This window comes from Scatophagus argus, chromosome 4 (assembly GCF_020382885.2).
Source record: "Scatophagus argus isolate fScaArg1 chromosome 4, fScaArg1.pri, whole genome shotgun sequence".
NCBI classification, from domain to species: Eukaryota; Metazoa; Chordata; class Actinopteri; family Scatophagidae; genus Scatophagus; species Scatophagus argus.
This window is the reverse complement of record NC_058496.1, coordinates 27,032,450-27,045,062: the sequence shown is the minus strand read 5'-3', so window position 1 is coordinate 27,045,062 and position 12,613 is coordinate 27,032,450.

Here is a 12,613-nt window from a genome sequence, read left to right as displayed (position 1 = left end):
AATGGAGAAAGCGGCAGCTGGTATCCCAGGGATGCCTCAAACTGTGAGAGTCTGGTGGCAGAACTGGTCAGCGAGTTGTGGGTGTACTCTATCAAGGGTAGGAGCTCACTTCAGGAGGGTGGATGGCAGAAAACCACACACCGAAGTGCTGCTTCCACGCCTTGGTTGGTGCGCTTCATTTGGCCATTAGTCTAGGATTGGAAAAAAGAACAGACTGACCACAGACTCCAAGGCAGAGCAAAATGCCTTCCACACCTGAGAGGTGAACCGACGTCCTCGGTCCAAGGCAATGTCCAAGGAAATTTCATGTAAACAAAAAACGTGAGTCATCAATAACTGAGCTGTCTCAAAGCGGTATGTAATTTAGCCAAGGCCATGAATCAGATTTAACATTACAGGAACCTGGTCTGTAGGTCAGGGTGAAGTTGAATCGGCTAAAGAATAAGACCCATTTAGCTTGTCTAGAGTTTAATCTCTTGGTGGAATGAATACAGAATATAGAATTTATATAGGAATGAATATAAATTCTTGTGATCAGTCTAAACAATAAACAGGATCTCAGTTCCTGCCAGCCAGTGCCACCATTCTTCTAAAGACAGTTTTACAGCCAACAGCTCACATCGTAGTTCTGCACAGCAGGGGATAGGTGGCGAGAGAAGAAGGCACATGGGTGTAACTTTTGTTAGGGGCCAGATTGCTGGGAGAGAACAGCGCTTACCTCTGTCTCTGAAGCATCTACTTCAACAATGAACTGGTGCGAAGGGTATGGCTGGATGGGAACAGGGGCAGAAGAAAAAAGCTGTTTTAGTTTTTCCAGAGCTCTGTCTGCCTCTGCAGACCAGGAAAAGGTAACCTAGGAAGAGGTGAGTCTAGTCAAAAGTGAGGCAACAACACAAAAGTTTCTAATGAATTGTCGATAGAAGTTTGTGAAACCCAAGAACCTCTGTAGCTGCTTCCTGGTCTGAGGTTTAGGCCAACTGATATCAGCCTTAACCTTCTCAGGATCAGCCTGCACTTGACCGTCTGCAATAATACAACCCAGAAAACTCACCGAGTTAAAGTGAAATTCACACTTCTCAGCTTTCACAAAGAGCTTGTTTTCTAGGAGTCTCCGCATCATAGACCTGACATGACTGGAGTGTTCTTCAGGGGTCCTGGAAAAGATCAGGATATCATCTAGATAGACAAACACAGGTCTGTTCAGGAAATCGCGGAGGACATTGTTGACTAAAGCCTGTAAGACTGTTGGGGTGTTGGTTAATCCAATGGGCATAACTAAATATTTGTGATGGCCTAAAGGAGTGTGAAAAGCTGTCTTCCTCTCATCTTTGAGTTGATCAGCTCCAACACTGAACTAATGAGAAGCAAAGTGTACTTGTTCTTAATGGTGAGGGGAATGCAAGAGAACAGTAGAGTGAGTTACTCTTTTCAACAGATGACCATTCAAATTGGTAACAAACAAGGGAGTCTTTAATTCTCCTGACTTTCTTTCTAACTGCAAAACCAAATCCTCATCAATGAAATTATCCTATGCATCTGAATCTATTAACGCTAATAAGGACAAGGATAACTGCCTGTAGACAAGAGTAGAACTTGAAGACGTAGGATAGCTGTTTGCTCGACGTCGGTCTGGCTCACCAGTCCACCCACGTTTACTGGCGAGCTCTCTCTTTTGACTGAGTAGGGCACGTGACAAGAAAATGCCCCTTCAGACCACAGTAGAGGCACTCACCCGCTGCCCAGCTGTGTTCCCACTACACCGCAGAAAGCCAATATCTGCCGAGTTGCATAGGGATAGGAATTAAAATGTTTAAAAATATATATTTATTTTTATTTATTTATTATCATTATTATTATCATTTTAGCATAGCATACCTTGACTGAATGGTAGAAATGGTTCACTAAGGCTGATTTAAATTCAACAATTTTTAACGAGATATAGTGACTCAAAATGTGCTATACCAAATGGTTGAGCGGACAGTCAAAAGGTTAAACAGAGTCTTTGTCCAATCACACGGTCTTTCCAAACTCCACGGTGTTTCACACACTCAACAGGAAGGGAGAACAGAAGGTGGAGCTGGTCAGAGCTGGCAGAGGCAGGAGAATGTACCTGAATAAAGAGAGAGAAACTACCACTGAGCACAAAATAATAATCTGGCGAAGATAGAATGGTGGAACCAGTCTTAAAAAGGAGTTGCCGAAGGAATGTATTTTGGAGGGGATGAGGCACACGTGTGCAGGTAATGTGCAGGTAAGTGGATGATTGGAGAGGATCATGGCTCTGCCCAGGTATGCTCTGGCTCTAACTAGGATTGTTAAAAAACAAAAAGTGCTTGCCTCTTGCCCATAAACCAAAGGTTTTCTCTGCCTTCCTGGAATATGCCAGGCCACTAGATCTCCCCTGAACTTTAAATTTATTCCCAATGTTGCCCACATATACACACATACGTGCAGCTGTGTCCCATATTTGCCATGAAATACATAGAAATTGCTTCTGTCATTATTTAACTCTGCTATCAAACAAATTGGATGTAATTTCTGTATTCATGTCAACAGTGAGAGACTCGTAAGAGATGCTGTTCCCTCAGCAACGTGACACATACACTCTTTTCATGGTCAGGTAGCTCAGCTGGAAACAGGATCTCAGCTCCATAATCCAGAGGTTTGAATTTGGATAAGATAGGTGCAAGGGAACAGAAATAAGTGCATCTTATATTCCGATATACTGCCAAAATTACAGTGTGCCTTGTGCAAGGAAAAATTGATTCCTCCCTTTTGCTTCAAAGCCACTTCCTTTTTAAAATTAGTCAAGCATTCTTTTTTTCCCCTGTGGTGATGGCCCGACTGCTGAGTCTGGGCAATGTCTGCTGTAGCCGATCATGTGTCACTCATTGGAACTATCAGTCTGATAGTACTGAGCGTGGAGACTGTGCCTCTGCTCTGAGAGACAGGTGACAGCCACATGTTCTGCTTCAACAAAAAACAACATTTTCCACAAATCAAAAATCTACTGTCATCTATAATTTTTAATTAAGGAAAAAGACTATGACGTATTTGTGTTGTATTGCTTTGTCTGATATTTTAATATATATATCTGAATTCACAATGGGAAATGTATACAACATGTATGTATAAAATAGTACTGATGATAGCAAGCAATACTCTACCTTTTGTGACACTACTCAGTCAGTGATGAAACAAAATGATGAGGATGCATTGATGTCTGAAACTTCAACCAAAAACTAGAATATTTAAAGATCAAATGAAAGCGGAACAAAGTATGTTATGGTAAAACACCATTGCAGTAATTTTGCCTCAGACATTAAACTAATTCCACAATTTGTAAAACATTTATTTTGATTATTTTTCCTTAGAAATATGATGTCATGTCACTTAGCTGACTGTTAACCTTTTGTCCATATGTATACCATTTTAATATCAAGTTTGTGCTGAAACCTGTACCAACTTTGATTACCCTCAGTAAGAGTTTATCTGTAAATACTTTACATACTGAGGTTAAGCTTGAGATGATGATAAACATACTTGTAATGTCATCTGTGGTTTTGTGTTAAATTTGTAGTCACCTGTAACATGTCATCTTTTTCCTCCTTTTATGGGATGGTTCAGGGGTGGGGGCAGCGTGGTGGTGCGGTGGTTAGCGCTGTCCATTGTCAGCTGGGATAGGCTGCCCGCAACTCCGATGGACTAAAAGGTAAAGAAAATGGATGGATGGATGGATGGTTCCGGGCTGTATATTTGTAACAAACGATAGCCAGAGGATAAAACTTTCAAAAATTCAGTTTTAAATGAACATTTTTTTAGCCAGATTTTACATGTTCTTTTTAAAACATGCCACAAAATTATTAATTCCTTTAATGAAAAAGTGTTTTACAAAATTCTCATGTCCAAATAATGAATACTTTTATTTATGTATTTTCTATATCAATATTTGTTTTCTATATGTGTGAACAAGCTATTAACCACATGATTTTGCCTTCAAGTAACCAGTATAAGAAAATGTTTAATGGACATTTGTGTTCAAGTGGACTGAATTAAAGAGAACTCATTTGAGTTAAACTGAAATTAATTATTTTGTGATTATATAAATGGCTACTATGTTTTTTGGTTTATGAATATAGTTATCTATCCATCAGGCACAGTTGATTATCATCCTGTCTTTGAATTATTTTCAAATTCAAACGACATGATTGTGTTACCATGCCTCTCTCTCCTGTGTTTTTGTCTATCTCTACTATCTGTGCCAATGTTGGACTGCCTCCTCTGTGTTGGTGTGCCCGGTTCTCTGTGATTGAAAGAAGAAGGTAGTGTGGCTTAGGTTCTATCTATCTATGACAATGAAGCATACATCCAAAGCAGAACTCTGAAAATGAACAGAAAAGACAACTCCTTTCAATTACCTTCCAGTCCAACCAACCATTAGCTGATGCCAGAAAACACACAGAGGTATAGACTCATCACCCCTAATGTTCCCATTATGAAACCCCAGCTAAAAAAGGTAACCCCCCCCCCCCAAAAAAAAAAAAAAATCTTTCATAAACACATTAGGGACAAATTGACCACCTGCATGATGTTTTCCCCTCCTACTTTGCCTTCTATTTTTCTAGCCAACTGCCCAGGACAAAGCAAAAGGTGCACCTCTAAGGTGTTCTCTCAGTGGAGAGGTATTTCATTCTTTATTTCAAACAAACAAGCCCTTCTCTTCCCTCACACCAAATGCAGTGCAGTGGGGCCCAGCTTTATTTCCCTCCATGGGGAAAAACCTGAGCAGGGGACAACAGAGAGTGGCTTTAGAATACAGGTCTGAAAGAGGGCAGCTGTAGTCTGAAAAAGAGTCTATGTGCTTTTGTGTTTTAAATGAACATTGTCTGTCACTCAGTCTAGGGCAGTCATGGAGGGAACATCTTAAACTAAGTGTTAACCTAGGGGTTGCAGGGGGGTGCATTTATACAGGGGTCACATGATGAAAACAGCAACTCTCCATACTTGTATCATGTTTGTATCATGTTGCAACTGAGAAATAATGATTGCCTTTGCTTATTAGATTTACCATCTATATACAATGAGATAATGTGCTTAATTTCTTAAAATCTGAAACTATAACATAATTGCTAACTGATCTTCATATTGTTCCAAAATAAATATATTTTTGTAAAATTTTGTTGCCATTCATGGTTTTCCAGTCTGCTGTATAGGGCTCTCTCCAGGTGAAGAGAATTGAGCAAGGCGCTTTTGTCACCTGGTCTTCACCACCTTGTCCTGCATTGTGTCCCTGAAAACATAATGAGATTTTCAAGTGCAGCACCACCTGGTATATCCATTTTATCTTATGCTCTATCCCCTCTCCACAAAGTATCACTGAAAAGAGGGGTTTGTCTGTCAATAGTAAGAGCTGCACTTGGTGAGCTCTTAGGCAGAAATTTAACCTGATTCTTAACGTGGAACATAGATGAAGACTGATGCATGCACAACTAATTGAGATGCGACAGACCCACACAAAGGACTGTAAATGTTACTGTCAGTGGCAATCCTCTCCACACAGAATGAATTGAGTCCAGAGAAACACTGTGTCCTCTGCTCTGCTTTTATGTTTGTATTTCTTGGTGTAAATCATAATACACTGCGTTCACTTCCTTTGTTTGTGTATATTTTGGATATTGCTAATTTCTTACATACATACTGTTGTAGTTATTGTTGTTGCTTTCTCAGCATAAATCTTGAACGGCCACTTGCCATCTTGCCCTGTCACTAACCCTAAGGTGTCAATAAAAACTGTTTGGTCTTTTAATCAGTCTCTAAAATCAATAAAAGAATGATAAAAACAGACATAATTTAAAAATAAATAAGACAGCATAATTTATTTGACATTATATTACAGACCTCCCTTGTTATTATTTTATAGGATAAATATGATAGTGCTTATTTAAAGAATCCCAAAAAATAACAAAATGAAAACTTGGTTATTGGTGAGAGTGAGTATATTATGAACATGACCACTTGGATGCACCTCCAAAGCAGTATGAAACATTAGAGGTTATTTTATTCTAATTGCTCCTGGCTTGCTGATGTCACTCCCTGCATGTCTGGTCAGCACTGTGTTATTTCAGTCAGATGCCAGACACAGTGACAGTGCTCATATTGTTTGCTGTCTGGGTGTGTCCTGCAGCCTAGCTAAACCACCTCTCCACATGTGGAGCTGGGACACTTTTGCAGAATGGCACAATGTTTGGGGACCTCCCTCTTTCTTCTGATCAAATTTCAGGCCAGAATAAAAAGAGTCTCAACACTTTTGTCAGCAGAATGAAAGACTCTAATCTCTCTGTGGGTCATTGATGACTGAGGCCCGCACCACTGTATATCCGGCCTACTTACCTGACTAAACGGCAGACTTCCACAGTCCAAACAACACAAAGTATCCATCAGTAAAACAAATATGGTAGCAGGTTGGCAATGGCATTACACCTTTTCTGCTCACAAAAAAGTGTTTGATACATTTGTAAACATGAAGTAAAATGCATTATACATATCACAAAGTCATCTTTTAAAATACAATTTTAAAAGTCATCTTTTAAAATTTGTACAGACCAAAGTGAAAGGGGTTTCTCTTTGGTGGCAATGCTTAATTTGGTTTAGTTGAGAATTTGCTTAAAATGTATGTGGATTACTCATCTGTTTATTTCTGAGTAGCATTATGAGCACTGAAATGAGTTTTATAATGCTATGAGGTTTCCCAGTTATGAGGATACTGTGTAGGTTTACCTGCAGCAAAGATGGTACTGGCTGAGGCAGTATAAATTTGCACGAGTGCATGAGTTATTTTTTTTAGGATTTGTTTTGTATATATGTAAATTTTGCCCGAGTTACACATGTTATGGAGATCACTATGAATAAATTTTCACTTTTGGGAAGTCAAGATGTCTGCTGAGGCTGTCTACCTACCACCTTCCTTGACACACTGCCTGTTGTGTCTATCCCACACTTGTATTTTACATTAGTATTTCCATTTGTACAGTTCTTTCATTCCACTTCACTTACATCTCAGAGGAAAGTATTTTTACTTTTTATTCCCCTTCATTTGTCTGTAAGCTTTAGTTACTCATTACTTATTTGATTACAATGTTTCAACCCCCTTCCAGATGTATTTCCAGATGTGTTGATTTTGAATTGAGTTTGTGATAAACTGAAGGATGAAGTATTACTTTACATAATGAAAAATTCACTTTTGAAGCTAAATAAACTATTTAAAAAGCCTCCTAGATTATCTGAAAATGTAATGTCATCATTCTCAATACAGGACTGTTTTTTCTGAGCTCATAAAAACTTGACTTGTACACTATATGGACAAAAGTAACCAGACTTTATGGGGCTATTTTTCAGGGGTTGGGCTAGGCCCTTTACTACCAGTGAAGAGAAATCTTACTGTTTCAGCACGCCAAAACATTTTGGGTAATGCTATGCTTCCAGCTTTGTGTCAACAGTTTGGGGCAGGTCTATTTCAGCATGATTGTGCTGTAGTGCAGGAAGCAAGGTCCATAAAGACATGGCTGGATGAATCTGGTATGGGTGAACTTGACTGGCCAACACACCCTGACTTCAGCCCCAACAGACACCATTGGCATGAACTGGAACGGATATCGTCCAATATAGTCTAATATCGACCTCACTGTTGCTCTACTGCATGAATGGGAACCTAAAATTGTTGAGTGAGACTTTTGTGCTTACTTCTGGTGGCTGACCAAGTGTGATGCGCATGTAGTTCTGAGCTCCTTCTCAAAAGTCCAATAATACACGAAATATCCTAGAAATCGAAAACTATTCTAGTTTAAATTGCACCTAGGTGTCACTACAAAATGTCGAGTGGGAGAAGAACAAAGACTAAATTGTCTACGGACGAGACAGCAAGCAAAAAGATAGTTTCGGGCCAAGAACCAGAGGATACTTCAAACGCAGCCATCTTGTTAGCGTTGCGTGAGCAAGAAGAAAGGTTAACAGGAAAAGTCAAGTTGGCTGTGAGAGAGGCAGTCAAGGAAATGATTGCTGGTGAAATCGAAGCCCTAAAAGCTATGACTGAATCCTCCAACGTGAACAAACAAACTCAGCGAGGATATCGCTCAGCAAGTTGAGGTCGGCAGGAAGCTGCAGGGGAGGCTGGATGCTACATCGGCTAACATCAGAGCGGTGAAACATCCCGCGTAATCCCTCCAACAGAGCGGTGAAACATCCCGCGAGATCCCTCCAACAGCCAGTGAAGCTGGTACCCACGTCTTACCATACCTTAACCCCCCATACCGAATGATGAGGGACTCTCGGAGGATGTTGCTGATGTTATGTTAAGCCCTTTGAGACAAACTGCTTGTAAAAATGGGCTATACAAATAAAGTTGTCTTGTCTTGTCTTGTCTAGTGCTGTGGCTAAATTTAAAGAAGCAGCTCTATTGTCATTTACTTCAGTAAATACTAGTAAACACCTACTGACCTCAGTTGGCATAGATCGACATCCAAACACTGGAACCTTAGAAACAACAGTAAAAACAGATAACAATCTTGACTGCTTTTCTCCTATTGACCCTCATTAGCTATATTCACTTATACATTCAACATGCCTCTTAGACCCGATCCCTACTAAGCTACTCAAAGAAGTTTTACCCTTACTTAGCACCTGTCTATTAGACATGCTCAATCTGTCCCTAATAACAGGCTATGTAACCCAGTCCTTTAGGGGTTGAATATCAAAAACATGCACATTAGGTTAATTGGCTACTCTAAATTGCCCCTAGGTGTGAGAGTGTATGGTTGTTTGTCTTTGTGTGTTGGCCCTGCGATTGATTGGCGACCAGTCCAGGGTGTACCCCGCCTCTCGCCTGTAGTCAGCTGGGATAGGCTCCAGCTCCCCCGCGACCCTGATGGATAAGCGGTATAGAAAATGGATGGATGGATAAAAACACAATATGAAAGTTATCCACTACAAGTAATATTTCTGCATTCAAAATCTTATTCAAGTAAGTAAGTATTATGAGCAAAAATGTTCCCTGTCAGTGTCCCAAGCAGTTGCAAATCAGCTACTTGACTTTCTACATAATAATTTGAGGATTTCCAGTCTAGTTTTAGGGTTCATCATAGCACAGGGAGCGGCACTGGTTAAACCTTAAAACTGGTTAAACTGTTAGACCTTATTGTTGTATTTGACACCATATATATTTCTGGTGGTACGAGCGGGGATATCAATTTATTGTAGCAATTTATACTCATGAAACCTGGAAGAAAAACCGACAACGCCACCCGGGAAGTTTAGGGAAATAACATTGTAATTGTAAGGCACGCAGGTAAGAGACGTGGTTCAACGTAGCAACGTAGTTTATTTCACTGTAGTGTCATGAGGCAAAAGTCAGTCAGTCAGTTATAAAAGCATAAGACCCAGAAATAAAAGGATTACTCCCGTGGCTAAGGCTTACTAACGGTGAGGGGAATATGAAGTGACGGAATCCAAAATAACAGGAGCACCCCATTCATACATGGCGCACACAGCAAAAAGGTGAAATACAAAAGAAATCAAATCCTGGGTTTACAGCACACGAAGGGGAAACCACCACTGGGGACACCACCACCACCCCTGGCTCGCTGCGGCTATATGGAGAGGAAGAACACAATTAAGCAACCTAGTAACCACTATGCCATGAAAATATATATTCAATTCAAGGACTCCAGGGAAGAAGTTGAGTTAGTAATATGCATTAATGGGACATGAATGTGTGCAGAAAGAGAGGAAGAGGCAGAAAGAGCTCAGTGCGTCAACTTCTTCCCTGGAGTCCTTGTGCTTTCTTGTCCCACAGATTCCTATTGATCATGACTGGACCTCCTGCTGCGGTCCTGCTGTCGTCCTGCTCGAAACCTACTGCGATTACTACTGTTCAGTCATAATCTGATTTAAATCTGTTACAACTCAGTACAGCTACTACCATTATTGTTACTACTGTTGTTATCAAAATCTCCATAATACCTTCTGTATACTTCATTGTCATTATCATTATCTACATTTCCGATACTCCTGGTATTATTACTGCTGCTATGCATCTCTGCTTGTGTGCTCCTTCTTTCACACCCCACCTCCTCTCCCTCTCTCTTTCTCTCTCCTGCTCTCTCTCTCTCTCTCTCTCTCTCTCTCAACCCAACCGGTCAAGGCAGCTGGCCGCCCATCTTGAGCCAGGATCTGCTCCGAGGTTTCTGCCTTCTAAAAGGCAGTTTTTCCTCGCCACTGTCACCAAGTGCTTGCTCAAGGGGAATGTTGGGCTCTCTGTATTACAGTTTAATTAAAGAGTTTGGTCTAGACCTGCTCAAATTGGAAAGTGTCATGAGATAACTTTTGTTGTGAATTTGTGCTATATAAATAACTGAATTGACTTGAATTGAAATATTAATCAGATCAATCTCAGTTTTGATTAATCCTCCAAAAACGCCACAGAGTTTCACAAGGTCCTGTAATGGGCCATACCCATTTCTCTATATATATGCTTCCTGTTGGTAATATGAGTAACAAACACACCATAAAATTTCATTTTTATACAGATGATGCAAAATTATACTTACCAGTGAAATCAGGTGAAACCAATCAGTTAACTAAGCTTCAGGCATGTCATAAAGATTTTTTTCTAATCGCAGACAAAACTGAAGTAATACTGCTCGGCTCTTATCTAACAATACAGCAACTCTGGACAGCATTACCTTGGCCTGATATATGATATGATATGTCCTTTAATTCACAAAGAAAACAAATTTTATGGACTGCCTTCTTTCACAAGTGTGACATTGCAAAAAATTGGGCATATTCTCGATCAGAAAGATGCATAAAATTAGACCATGTATTTGTTGCTTCCATGCTGGATTATTGCATCAGGCTACTGCAGTAAGTCTCTAAAGGCTTTCCAGCGAATTTGGAATACTGCTGTATGCATGGTCACAGGAAATAATATAAGAGGTCATATTTCTCTTGCATTCTCCACACTGGCTGCCTGTGAAATCCAGAATATAATTTAAAATCCTTCTGCTTACATACCAGACCCTATATGGTCAGGCACCATCAAGAGCTCATAGAACCCTATTATCCAATGAGAACTCTATGCTCCAAGGATGCAGGGATACTTGTGGTTCTTAGAGTCTCCAAAATTAGTGAGAGCCTGAACCTTCAGTTATCAAACATGTTTTGGTTTTGGTCCAGGAGACATACTCCCTCTCTATAATTAACAGTAGACTTAAAACTTTCCTTTTTGTTAAAACTTATAGTTAGGGTCGGCCTAGGCTGGTCCCTAGTTATGCTGCTTTAGGCTTGGTCTGCTGGGGTACTTTCCACGATACACTGAGCTCCTCTTTTCTCCTCCTCTTCCTCTGTTCCTGTAACATAGTCACGTCCCATTAATACATGTTACTGACTTGGCATCTTCATCAGATGGCTTGATACTGATGACTATTATAAATATAATTATTTGATCACATTTTGATTATTATTGTTATTATTGAAGCACTTCACCTCTTTCCACCACTGTCACCAAGGGGAAAATTTTGTTCCTTTCTATATTAAAAACTAATTTAAAGAGTATGGTCTAGACCTGCTCTATTTGGAAAGTGTTATGAGATAACTTTTGTTGTAATTTAGCATTATATAAATAAACTAAAAATTAACAGAATATTAACTACTTCAAGTACTGTTGGTTAGTTTAACCTACAGCAGTGCATCACATTCTACAAGATCATCATGTGTTTGTTGTGTGACTATGGCTGTTACAGCTTTGCGGCCACACCAGTTTCCGCTTTTCTGGGAAGGTTTTCAACTAGATTTTGGAGCCTTTCTGTGGGAATTTTTACCCATTCATGCAGTAGAGCAATTGTGAGGTCAGACACTGATGTTGAAGGTGTTCGATGGGGTCAAGGTCGGGGCTCTGTGTGGGCCAGTCAAGTTTTTCCACACCAAGCTCATCCAGCCATGTCTTTATGGACCTTACTTTGTGCACTGGGGCACAGTCGTGCTGGAACAGAAAAAGACCTCTCCCAAAGTTGCCACAAAATTGGAACCATAGCACTGTCCAAAATGTCTTGCAGTGCTGAAGCATTAAGATTTCTCTCCCCTGGAGGGGAAAAAGAGCCCCATATGAATACTTTATACTACATAGTGTCGTATCTGCCAAATAACTTGCTGGGTTGAAACAAATCTATTGTGTCTGTAAGAGAGACAGTACAATAAAATGCACTGCAGATGTCTGGTCAGGCCATGTAGTCTTACATGAATCATGTGAGTCATTCATATACATAAGATATGCATGTGTTATTTTTGTTAGTTTGTTTACTATTTACATGTTGTATCCAGACACAGTATAATCAGTTTTGTGACTACATGATGCACAGTTTAAAAGACATAATATTATATGAGTAACATTGTGGTGCTGGGACCACAGGGTTTAATTCTGCTGGGGTCAGCACTGCTCCCTAACTACACTGCTCCTCTCTCTTTCCTCTGTCTGTTTTTAATCTGTGGCTCTTTTATAGCCAAAGCCCTTATCCCTGTATAATCCATGGAATAAAGTTCTTTAGCTTTCAGCCTTCATCCA